General features: G+C 42.1%; 20 non-coding genes and 3 pseudogenes across 20 annotated transcripts in view; all 23 read left to right on the forward strand.

Moving 5' to 3' along the window:
* Window positions 1-448: 448 nt before the first annotated feature.
* On the forward strand, window positions 449-567 carry LOC123739819 (5S ribosomal RNA). Its single transcript, XR_006767933.1, has one exon. It is a non-coding gene; the product is annotated as a 5S ribosomal RNA (ribosomal RNA).
* A 409-nt stretch (window positions 568-976) lies between these two features.
* On the forward strand, window positions 977-1,095 carry LOC123739832 (5S ribosomal RNA). The gene has a single exon (XR_006767947.1). It is a non-coding gene; the product is annotated as a 5S ribosomal RNA (ribosomal RNA).
* Window positions 1,096-1,504: 409 nt separating this feature from the next.
* On the forward strand, window positions 1,505-1,623 carry LOC123739820 (5S ribosomal RNA). Its single transcript, XR_006767934.1, has one exon. It is a non-coding gene; the product is annotated as a 5S ribosomal RNA (ribosomal RNA).
* A 139-nt stretch (window positions 1,624-1,762) lies between these two features.
* Window positions 1,763-1,881, forward strand: LOC123739841 (5S ribosomal RNA). The gene has a single exon (XR_006767955.1). It is a non-coding gene; the product is annotated as a 5S ribosomal RNA (ribosomal RNA).
* Window positions 1,882-2,290: 409 nt separating this feature from the next.
* On the forward strand, window positions 2,291-2,409 carry LOC123739833 (5S ribosomal RNA). The gene has a single exon (XR_006767948.1). It is a non-coding gene; the product is annotated as a 5S ribosomal RNA (ribosomal RNA).
* Window positions 2,410-2,818: 409 nt separating this feature from the next.
* LOC123739834 (5S ribosomal RNA) lies at window positions 2,819-2,937 on the forward strand. Its single transcript, XR_006767949.1, has one exon. It is a non-coding gene; the product is annotated as a 5S ribosomal RNA (ribosomal RNA).
* Window positions 2,938-3,346: 409 nt separating this feature from the next.
* On the forward strand, window positions 3,347-3,465 carry LOC123739835 (5S ribosomal RNA). Its single transcript, XR_006767950.1, has one exon. It is a non-coding gene; the product is annotated as a 5S ribosomal RNA (ribosomal RNA).
* Window positions 3,466-3,874: 409 nt separating this feature from the next.
* LOC123739821 (5S ribosomal RNA) lies at window positions 3,875-3,993 on the forward strand. The gene has a single exon (XR_006767936.1). It is a non-coding gene; the product is annotated as a 5S ribosomal RNA (ribosomal RNA).
* Window positions 3,994-4,132: 139 nt separating this feature from the next.
* LOC123739798 (uncharacterized) lies at window positions 4,133-4,250 on the forward strand (annotated as a pseudogene).
* Window positions 4,251-4,659: 409 nt separating this feature from the next.
* On the forward strand, window positions 4,660-4,778 carry LOC123739837 (5S ribosomal RNA). The gene has a single exon (XR_006767952.1). It is a non-coding gene; the product is annotated as a 5S ribosomal RNA (ribosomal RNA).
* A 409-nt stretch (window positions 4,779-5,187) lies between these two features.
* On the forward strand, window positions 5,188-5,306 carry LOC123739859 (5S ribosomal RNA). The gene has a single exon (XR_006767973.1). It is a non-coding gene; the product is annotated as a 5S ribosomal RNA (ribosomal RNA).
* A 409-nt stretch (window positions 5,307-5,715) lies between these two features.
* LOC123739862 (5S ribosomal RNA) lies at window positions 5,716-5,835 on the forward strand. Its single transcript, XR_006767975.1, has one exon. It is a non-coding gene; the product is annotated as a 5S ribosomal RNA (ribosomal RNA).
* Window positions 5,836-5,974: 139 nt separating this feature from the next.
* LOC123739808 (uncharacterized) lies at window positions 5,975-6,092 on the forward strand (annotated as a pseudogene).
* A 139-nt stretch (window positions 6,093-6,231) lies between these two features.
* On the forward strand, window positions 6,232-6,350 carry LOC123739843 (5S ribosomal RNA). The gene has a single exon (XR_006767958.1). It is a non-coding gene; the product is annotated as a 5S ribosomal RNA (ribosomal RNA).
* A 139-nt stretch (window positions 6,351-6,489) lies between these two features.
* Window positions 6,490-6,608, forward strand: LOC123739856 (5S ribosomal RNA). The gene has a single exon (XR_006767970.1). It is a non-coding gene; the product is annotated as a 5S ribosomal RNA (ribosomal RNA).
* A 409-nt stretch (window positions 6,609-7,017) lies between these two features.
* Window positions 7,018-7,136, forward strand: LOC123739857 (5S ribosomal RNA). Its single transcript, XR_006767971.1, has one exon. It is a non-coding gene; the product is annotated as a 5S ribosomal RNA (ribosomal RNA).
* Window positions 7,137-7,545: 409 nt separating this feature from the next.
* LOC123739763 (5S ribosomal RNA) lies at window positions 7,546-7,664 on the forward strand. Its single transcript, XR_006767915.1, has one exon. It is a non-coding gene; the product is annotated as a 5S ribosomal RNA (ribosomal RNA).
* Window positions 7,665-7,803: 139 nt separating this feature from the next.
* On the forward strand, window positions 7,804-7,921 carry LOC123739814 (uncharacterized; annotated as a pseudogene).
* Window positions 7,922-8,060: 139 nt separating this feature from the next.
* LOC123739829 (5S ribosomal RNA) lies at window positions 8,061-8,179 on the forward strand. The gene has a single exon (XR_006767943.1). It is a non-coding gene; the product is annotated as a 5S ribosomal RNA (ribosomal RNA).
* Window positions 8,180-8,318: 139 nt separating this feature from the next.
* On the forward strand, window positions 8,319-8,437 carry LOC123739824 (5S ribosomal RNA). Its single transcript, XR_006767939.1, has one exon. It is a non-coding gene; the product is annotated as a 5S ribosomal RNA (ribosomal RNA).
* A 407-nt stretch (window positions 8,438-8,844) lies between these two features.
* LOC123739847 (5S ribosomal RNA) lies at window positions 8,845-8,963 on the forward strand. Its single transcript, XR_006767962.1, has one exon. It is a non-coding gene; the product is annotated as a 5S ribosomal RNA (ribosomal RNA).
* Window positions 8,964-9,372: 409 nt separating this feature from the next.
* LOC123739858 (5S ribosomal RNA) lies at window positions 9,373-9,491 on the forward strand. The gene has a single exon (XR_006767972.1). It is a non-coding gene; the product is annotated as a 5S ribosomal RNA (ribosomal RNA).
* Window positions 9,492-9,899: 408 nt separating this feature from the next.
* LOC123739863 (5S ribosomal RNA) overlaps window positions 9,900-10,000 on the forward strand; it is a 119-nt gene continuing 18 nt past the window's right edge. The window contains exon 1 of the ribosomal RNA XR_006767976.1: window positions 9,900-10,000. This exon is cut by the window's right edge and continues 18 nt beyond it. This is a non-coding gene — a ribosomal RNA (5S ribosomal RNA).

The following is a 10,000-nucleotide window of genomic DNA, read 5'->3' on the forward strand; positions in this document are numbered from 1 at the left end:
TGGATGGGAGACCGCCTGGGAATACCAGGTGCTGTAAGCATTTTGTCCACGAGGGTGTGCTCTTGCACTATTTCATCAGCAACACTGCCTTGTAGTAAGCATTTAATGATGAATTGACTAAATGCAGCTTCCTGCCTTTTTAATAGGATCAAATTTCCTTGTGTTTTCAATTAGCATCTGCCTTGTATTTATAAGACAAACAAGAATATTGTTGCTGAATGCAGCTGTGTGTGCTTTGTGCTCCTTTGCCCTGTTCAAATGATGAAAGGAAATAAAGTTGGTATTTTATCCAACTACCTGTGCTAAAAAGTGATGGGAACAGTGTTTGTAATTTCTTCTACTTTTTCAGTGACACAAAGTTCAAGCTGCTTATCTAATTGGTGAAAATGCAATGTCTGTTTATCACACTCACTTTGAATATATATGTTGTAGCAAGAGATTGTGTCTCGCTTACGGCCATACCAGCCTGGGTTCGCCCGATCTCGTCTGATCTCGGAAGCTAAGCAGGGTCGGGCCTGGTTAGTACTTGGATGGGAGACCGCCTGGGAATACCAGGTGCTGTAAGCATTTTGTCCACGAGGGTGTGCTCTTGCACTATTTCATCAGCAACACTGCCTTGTAGTAAGCATTTAATGATGAATTGACTAAATGCAGCTTCCTGCCTTTTTAATAGGATCAAATTTCCTTGTGTTTTCAATTAGCATCTGCCTTGTATTTATAAGACAAACAAGAATATTGTTGCTGAATGCAGCTTGTGTGTGCTTTGTGCTCCTTTGCCCTGTTCAAATGATGAAAGGAAATAAAGTTGGTATTTTATCCAACTACCTGTGCTAAAAAGTGATGGGAACAGTGTTTGTAATTTCTTCTACTTTTTCAGTGACACAAAGTTCAAGCTGCTTATCTAATTGGTGAAAATGCAATGTCTGTTTATCACACTCACTTTGAATATATATGTTGTAGCAAGAGATTGTTTCTCGCTTACGGCCATACCAGCCTGGGTACGCCCGATCTCGTCTGATCTCGGAAGCTAAGCAGGGTCGGGCCTGTTTAGTACTTGGATGGGAGACCGCCTGGGAATACCAGGTGCTGTAAGCATTTTGTCCACGAGGGTGTGCTCTTGCACTATTTCATCAGCAACACTGCCTTGTAGTAAGCATTTAATGATGAATTGACTAAATGCAGCTTCCTGCCTTTTTAATAGGATCAAATTTCCTTGTGTTTTCAATTAGCATCTGCCTTGTATTTATAAGACAAACAAGAATATTGTTGCTGAATGCAGCTTGTGTGTGCTTTGTGCTCCTTTGCCCTGTTCAAATGATGAAAGGAAATAAAGTTGGTATTTTATCCAACTACCTGTGCTAAAAAGTGATGGGAACAGTGTTTGTAATTTCTTCTACTTTTTCAGTGACACAAAGTTCAAGCTGCTTATCTAATTGGTGAAAATGCAATGTCTGTTTATCACACTCACTTTGAATATATATGTTGTAGCAAGAGATTGTGTCTCGCTTACGGCCATACCAGCCTGGGTTCGCCCGATCTCGTCTGATCTCGGAAGCTAAGCAGGGTCGGGCCTGGTTAGTACTTGGATGGGAGACCGCCTGGGAATACCAGGTGCTGTAAGCATTTTGTCCACGAGGGTGTGCTCTTGCACTATTTCATCAGCAACACTGCCTTGTAGTAAGCATTTAATGATGAATTGACTAAATGTCTGTTTTATCAGACTCACTTTGACTATATATGTTGTAGCAAGAGATTGTTTCTCGCTTACGGCCATATCAGCCTGGGTACGCCCGATCTCGTCTGATCTCGGAAGCTAAGCAGGGTCGGGCCTGGTTAGTACTTGGATGGGAGACCGCCTGGGAATACCAGGTGCTGTAAGCATTTTGTCCACGAGGGTGTGCTCTTGCACTATTTCATCAGCAACACTGCCTTGTAGTAAGCATTTAATGATGAATTGACTAAATGCAGCTTCCTGCCTTTTTAATAGGATCAAATTTCCTTGTGTTTTCAATTAGCATCTGCCTTGTATTTATAAGACAAACAAGAATATTGTTGCTGAATGCAGCTTGTGTGTGCTTTGTGCTCCTTTGCCCTGTTCAAATGATGAAAGGAAATAAAGTTGGTATTTTATCCAACTACCTGTGCTAAAAAGTGATGGGAACAGTGTTTGTAATTTCTTCTACTTTTTCAGTGACACAAAGTTCAAGCTGCTTATCTAATTGGTGAAAATGCAATGTCTGTTTATCACACTCACTTTGAATATATATGTTGTAGCAAGAGATTGTTTCTCGCTTACGGCCATACCAGCCTGGGTACGCCCGATCTCGTCTGATCTCGGAAGCTAAGCAGGGTCGGGCCTGTTTAGTACTTGGATGGGAGACCGCCTGGGAATACCAGGTGCTGTAAGCATTTTGTCCACGAGGGTGTGCTCTTGCACTATTTCATCAGCAACACTGCCTTGTAGTAAGCATTTAATGATGAATTGACTAAATGCAGCTTCCTGCCTTTTTAATAGGATCAAATTTCCTTGTGTTTTCAATTAGCATCTGCCTTGTATTTATAAGACAAACAAGAATATTGTTGCTGAATGCAGCTTGTGTGTGCTTTGTGCTCCTTTGCCCTGTTCAAATGATGAAAGGAAATAAAGTTGGTATTTTATCCAACTACCTGTGCTAAAAAGTGATGGGAACAGTGTTTGTAATTTCTTCTACTTTTTCAGTGACACAAAGTTCAAGCTGCTTATCTAATTGGTGAAAATGCAATGTCTGTTTATCACACTCACTTTGAATATATATGTTGTAGCAAGAGATTGTTTCTCGCTTACGGCCATACCAGCCTGGGTACGCCCGATCTCGTCTGATCTCGGAAGCTAAGCAGGGTCGGGCCTGTTTAGTACTTGGATGGGAGACCGCCTGGGAATACCAGGTGCTGTAAGCATTTTGTCCACGAGGGTGTGCTCTTGCACTATTTCATCAGCAACACTGCCTTGTAGTAAGCATTTAATGATGAATTGACTAAATGCAGCTTCCTGCCTTTTTAATAGGATCAAATTTCCTTGTGTTTTCAATTAGCATCTGCCTTGTATTTATAAGACAAACAAGAATATTGTTGCTGAATGCAGCTTGTGTGTGCTTTGTGCTCCTTTGCCCTGTTCAAATGATGAAAGGAAATAAAGTTGGTATTTTATCCAACTACCTGTGCTAAAAAGTGATGGGAACAGTGTTTGTAATTTCTTCTACTTTTTCAGTGACACAAAGTTCAAGCTGCTTATCTAATTGGTGAAAATGCAATGTCTGTTTATCACACTCACTTTGAATATATATGTTGTAGCAAGAGATTGTTTCTCGCTTACGGCCATACCAGCCTGGGTACGCCCGATCTCGTCTGATCTCGGAAGCTAAGCAGGGTCGGGCCTGTTTAGTACTTGGATGGGAGACCGCCTGGGAATACCAGGTGCTGTAAGCATTTTGTCCACGAGGGTGTGCTCTTGCACTATTTCATCAGCAACACTGCCTTGTAGTAAGCATTTAATGATGAATTGACTAAATGCAGCTTCCTGCCTTTTTAATAGGATCAAATTTCCTTGTGTTTTCAATTAGCATCTGCCTTGTATTTATAAGACAAACAAGAATATTGTTGCTGAATGCAGCTTGTGTGTGCTTTGTGCTCCTTTGCCCTGTTCAAATGATGAAAGGAAATAAAGTTGGTATTTTATCCAACTACCTGTGCTAAAAAGTGATGGGAACAGTGTTTGTAATTTCTTCTACTTTTTCAGTGACACAAAGTTCAAGCTGCTTATCTAATTGGTGAAAATGCAATGTCTGTTTATCACACTCACTTTGAATATATATGTTGTAGCAAGAGATTGTTTCTCGCTTACGGCCATACCAGCCTGGGTTCGCCCGATCTCGTCTGATCTCGGAAGCTAAGCAGGGTCGGGCCTGGTTAGTACTTGGATGGGAGACCGCCTGGGAATACCAGGTGCTGTAAGCATTTTGTCCACGAGGGTGTGCTCTTGCACTATTTCATCAGCAACACTGCCTTGTAGTAAGCATTTAATGATGAATTGACTAAATGTCTGTTTTATCAGACTCACTTTGACTATATATGTTGTAGCAAGAGATTGTTTCTCGCCACGGCCATATCAGCCTGGGTACGCCCGATCTCGTCTGATCTCGGAAGCTAAGCAGGGTCGGGCCTGGTTAGTACTTGGATGGGAGACCGCCTGGGAATACCAGGTGCTGTAAGCATTTTGTCCACGAGGGTGTGCTCTTGCACTATTTCATCAGCAACACTGCCTTGTAGTAAGCATTTAATGATGAATTGACTAAATGCAGCTTCCTGCCTTTTTAATAGGATCAAATTTCCTTGTGTTTTCAATTAGCATCTGCCTTGTATTTATAAGACAAACAAGAATATTGTTGCTGAATGCAGCTTGTGTGTGCTTTGTGCTCCTTTGCCCTGTTCAAATGATGAAAGGAAATAAAGTTGGTATTTTATCCAACTACCTGTGCTAAAAAGTGATGGGAACAGTGTTTGTAATTTCTTCTACTTTTTCAGTGACACAAAGTTCAAGCTGCTTATCTAATTGGTGAAAATGCAATGTCTGTTTATCACACTCACTTTGAATATATATGTTGTAGCAAGAGATTGTTTCTCGCTTACGGCCATACCAGCCTGGGTACGCCCGATCTCGTCTGATCTCGGAAGCTAAGCAGGGTCGGGCCTGTTTAGTACTTGGATGGGAGACCGCCTGGGAATACCAGGTGCTGTAAGCATTTTGTCCACGAGGGTGTGCTCTTGCACTATTTCATCAGCAACACTGCCTTGTAGTAAGCATTTAATGATGAATTGACTAAATGCAGCTTCCTGCCTTTTTAATAGGATCAAATTTCCTTGTGTTTTCAATTAGCATCTGCCTTGTATTTATAAGACAAACAAGAATATTGTTGCTGAATGCAGCTTGTGTGTGCTTTGTGCTCCTTTGCCCTGTTCAAATGATGAAAGGAAATAAAGTTGGTATTTTATCCAACTACCTGTGCTAAAAAGTGATGGGAACAGTGTTTGTAATTTCTTCTACTTTTTCAGTGACACAAAGTTCAAGCTGCTTATCTAATTGGTGAAAATGCAATGTCTGTTTATCACACTCACTTTGAATATATATGTTGTAGCAAGAGATTGTTTCTCGCTCACGGCCATACCAGCCTGGGTACGCCCGATCTCGTCTGATCTCGGAAGCTAAGCAGGGTCGGGCCTGTTTAGTACTTGGATGGGAGACCGCCTGGGAATACCAGGTGCTGTAAGCATTTTGTCCACGAGGGTGTGCTCTTGCACTATTTCATCAGCAACACTGCCTTGTAGTAAGCATTTAATGATGAATTGACTAAATGCAGCTTCCTGCCTTTTTAATAGGATCAAATTTCCTTGTGTTTTCAATTAGCATCTGCCTTGTATTTATAAGACAAACAAGAATATTGTTGCTGAATGCAGCTTGTGTGTGCTTTGTGCTCCTTTGCCCTGTTCAAATGATGAAAGGAAATAAAGTTGGTATTTTATCCAACTACCTGTGCTAAAAAGTGATGGGAACAGTGTTTGTAATTTCTTCTACTTTTTCAGTGACACAAAGTTCAAGCTGCTTATCTAATTGGTGAAAATGCAATGTCTGTTTATCACACTCACTTTGAATATATATGTTGTAGCAAGAGATTGTGTCTCGCTTACGGCCATACCAGCCTGGGTTCGCCCCGATCTCGTCTGATCTCGGAAGCTAAGCAGGGTCGGGCCTGGTTAGTACTTGGATGGGAGACCGCCTGGGAATACCAGGTGCTGTAAGCATTTTGTCCACGAGGGTGTGCTCTTGCACTATTTCATCAGCAACACTGCCTTGTAGTAAGCATTTAATGATGAATTGACTAAATGTCTGTTTTATCAGACTCACTTTGACTATATATGTTGTAGCAAGAGATTGTTTCTCGCCACGGCCATACCAGCCTGGGTACGCCCGATCTCGTCTGATCTCGGAAGCTAAGCAGGGTCGTGCCTGGTTAGTACTTGGATGGGAGACCGCCTGGGAATACCAGGTGCTGTAAGCATTTTGTCCACGAGGGTGTGCTCTTGCACTATTTCATCAGCAACACTGCCTTGTAGTAAGCATTTAATGATGAATTGACTAAATGTCTGTTTTATCTGACTCACTTTGACTATATATGTTGTAGCAAGAGATTGTTTCTCGCTTACGGCCATATCTGCCTGGGTACGCCCGATCTCGTCTGATCTCGGAAGCTAAGCAGGGTCGGGCCTGGTTAGTACTTGGATGGGAGACCGCCTGGGAATACCAGGTGCTGTAAGCATTTTGTCCACGAGGGTGTGCTCTTGCACTATTTCATCAGCAACACTGCCTTGTAGTAAGCATTTAATGATGAATTGACTAAATGTCTGTTTTATCAGACTCACTTTGACTATATATGTTGTAGCAAGAGATTGTTTCTCGCTTACGGCCATACCAGCCTGGGTACGCCCGATCTCGTCTGATCTCGGAAGCTAAGCAGGGTCGTGCCTGGTTAGTACTTGGATGGGAGACCGCCTGGGAATACCAGGTGCTGTAAGCATTTTGTCCACGAGGGTGTGCTCTTGCACTATTTCATCAGCAACACTGCCTTGTAGTAAGCATTTAATGATGAATTGACTAAATGCAGCTTCCTGCCTTTTTAATAGGATCAAATTTCCTTGTGTTTTCAATTAGCATCTGCCTTGTATTTATAAGACAAACAAGAATATTGTTGCTGAATGCAGCTTGTGTGTGCTTTGTGCTCCTTTGCCCTGTTCAAATGATGAAAGGAAATAAAGTTGGTATTTTATCCAACTACCTGTGCTAAAAAGTGATGGGAACAGTGTTTGTAATTTCTTCTACTTTTTCAGTGACACAAAGTTCAAGCTGCTTATCTAATTGGTGAAAATGCAATGTCTGTTTATCACACTCACTTTGAATATATATGTTGTAGCAAGAGATTGTTTCTCGCTTACGGCCATACCAGCCTGGGTACGCCCGATCTCGTCTGATCTCGGAAGCTAAGCAGGGTCGTGCCTGGTTAGTACTTGGATGGGAGACCGCCTGGGAATACCAGGTGCTGTAAGCATTTTGTCCACGAGGGTGTGCTCTTGCACTATTTCATCAGCAACACTGCCTTGTAGTAAGCATTTAATGATGAATTGACTAAATGCAGCTTCCTGCCTTTTTAATAGGATCAAATTTCCTTGTGTTTTCAATTAGCATCTGCCTTGTATTTATAAGACAAACAAGAATATTGTTGCTGAATGCAGCTTGTGTGTGCTTTGTGCTCCTTTGCCCTGTTCAAATGATGAAAGGAAATAAAGTTGGTATTTTATCCAACTACCTGTGCTAAAAAGTGATGGGAACAGTGTTTGTAATTTCTTCTACTTTTTCAGTGACACAAAGTTCAAGCTGCTTATCTAATTGGTGAAAATGCAATGTCTGTTTATCACACTCACTTTGAATATATATGTTGTAGCAAGAGATTGTTTCTCGCTTACGGCCATACCAGCCTGGGTACGCCCGATCTCGTCTGATCTCGGAAGCTAAGCAGGGTCGGGCCTGGTTAGTACTTGGATGGGAGACCGCCTGGGAATACCAGGTGCTGTAAGCATTTTGTCCACGAGGGTGTGCTCTTGCACTATTTCATCAGCAACACTGCCTTGTAGTAAGCATTTAATGATGAATTGACTAAATGTCTGTTTTATCAGACTCACTTTGACTATATATGTTGTAGCAAGAGATTGTTTCTCGCCACGGCCATACCAGCCTGGGTACGCCCGATCTCGTCTGATCTCGGAAGCTAAGCAGGGTCGTGCCTGGTTAGTACTTGGATGGGAGACCGCCTGGGAATACGAGGTGCTGTAAGCATTTTGTCCACGAGGGTGTGCTCTTGCACTATTTCATCAGCAACACTGCCTTGTAGTAAGCATTTAATGATGAATTGACTAAATGTCTGTTTTATCTGACTCACTTTGACTATATATGTTGTAGCAAGAGATTGTTTCTCGCTTACGGCCATACCAGCCTGGGTACGCCCGATCTCGTCTGATCTCGGAAGCTAAGCAGGTTCGTGCCTGGTTAGTACTTGGATGGGAGACCGCCTGGGAATACCAGGTGCTGTAAGCATTTTGTCCACGAGGGTGTGCTCTTGCACTATTTCATCAGCAACACTGCCTTGTAGTAAGCATTTAATGATGAATTGACTAAATGTCTGTTTTATCAGACTCACTTTGACTATATATGTTGTAGCAAGAGATTGTTTCTCGCTTACGGCCATACCAGCCTGGGTACGCCCGATCTCGTCTGATCTCGGAAGCTAAGCAGGGTCGGGCCTGGTTAGTACTTGGATGGGAGACCGCCTGGGAATACCAGGTGCTGTAAGCATTTTGTCCACGAGGGTGTGCTCTTGCACTATTTCATCAGCAACACTGCCTTGTAGTAAGCATTTAATGATGAATTGACTAAATGCAGCTTCCTGCCTTTTTAATAGGATCAAATTTCCTTGTGTTTTCAATTAGCATCTGCCTTGTATTTATAAGACAAACAAGAATATTGTTGCTGAATGCAGCTTGTGTGTGCTTTGTGCTCCTTTGCCCTGTTCAAATGATGAAAGGAAATAAAGTTTGTATTTTATCCAACTACCTGTGCTAAAAGTGATGGGAACAGTGTTTGTAATTTCTTCTACTTTTCAGTGACACAAAGTTGAAGCTGCTTATCTAATTGGTGAAAATGCAATGTCTGTTTATCACACTCACTTTGACTATATATGTTGTAGCAAGAGATTGTTTCTCGCTTACGGCCATACCAGCCTGGGTACGCCCGATCTCGTCTGATCTCGGAAGCTAGGCAGGGTCGGGCCTGGTTAGTACTTGGATGGGAGACCGCCTGGGAATACCAGGTGCTGTAAGCATTTTGTCCACGAGGGTGTGCTCTTGCACTATTTCATCAGCAACACTGCCTTGTAGTAAGCATTTAATGATGAATTGACTAAATGCAGCTTCCTGCCTTTTTAATAGGATCAAATTTCCTTGTGTTTTCAATTAGCATCTGCCTTGTATTTATAAGACAAACAAGAATATTGTTGCTGAATGCAGCTTGTGTGTGCTTTGTGCTCCTTTGCCCTGTTCAAATGATGAAAGGAAATAAAGTTGGTATTTTATCCAACTACCTGTGCTAAAAAGTGATGGGAACAGTGTTTGTAATTTCTTCTACTTTTTCAGTGACACAAAGTTCAAGCTGCTTATCTAATTGGTGAAAATGCAATGTCTGTTTATCACACTCACTTTGAATATATATGTTGTAGCAAGAGATTGTTTCTCGCTTACGGCCATACCAGCCTGGGTACGCCCGATCTCGTCTGATCTCGGAAGCTAAGCAGGGTCGTGCCTGGTTAGTACTTGGATGGGAGACCGCCTGGGAATACCAGGTGCTGTAAGCATTTTGTCCACGAGGGTGTGCTCTTGCACTATTTCATCAGCAACACTGCCTTGTAGTAAGCATTTAATGATGAATTGACTAAATGCAGCTTCCTGCCTTTTAATAGGATCAAATTTCCTTGTGTTTTCAATTAGCATCTGCCTTGTATTTATAAGACAAACAAGAATATTGTTGCTGAATGCAGCTTGTGTGTGCTTTGTGCTCCTTTGCCCTGTTCAAATGATGAAAGGAAATAAAGTTGGTATTTTATCCAACTACCTGTGCTAAAAAGTGATGGGAACAGTGTTTGTAATTTCTTCTACTTTTTCAGTGACACAAAGTTCAAGCTGCTTATCTAATTGGTGAAAATGCAATGTCTGTTTATCACACTCACTTTGAATATATATGTTGTAGCAAGAGATTGTTTCTCGCTTAAGGCCATACCAGCCTGGGTATGCCCGATCTCGTCTGATCTCGGAAGCTAAGCAGGGTCGGGCCTGGTTAGTACTTGGATGGGAGACCGCCTGGGAA

Source organism: Salmo salar, unplaced genomic scaffold, assembly GCF_905237065.1.
Source record: "Salmo salar unplaced genomic scaffold, Ssal_v3.1, whole genome shotgun sequence".
NCBI classification, from domain to species: domain Eukaryota; kingdom Metazoa; phylum Chordata; class Actinopteri; order Salmoniformes; family Salmonidae; genus Salmo; species Salmo salar.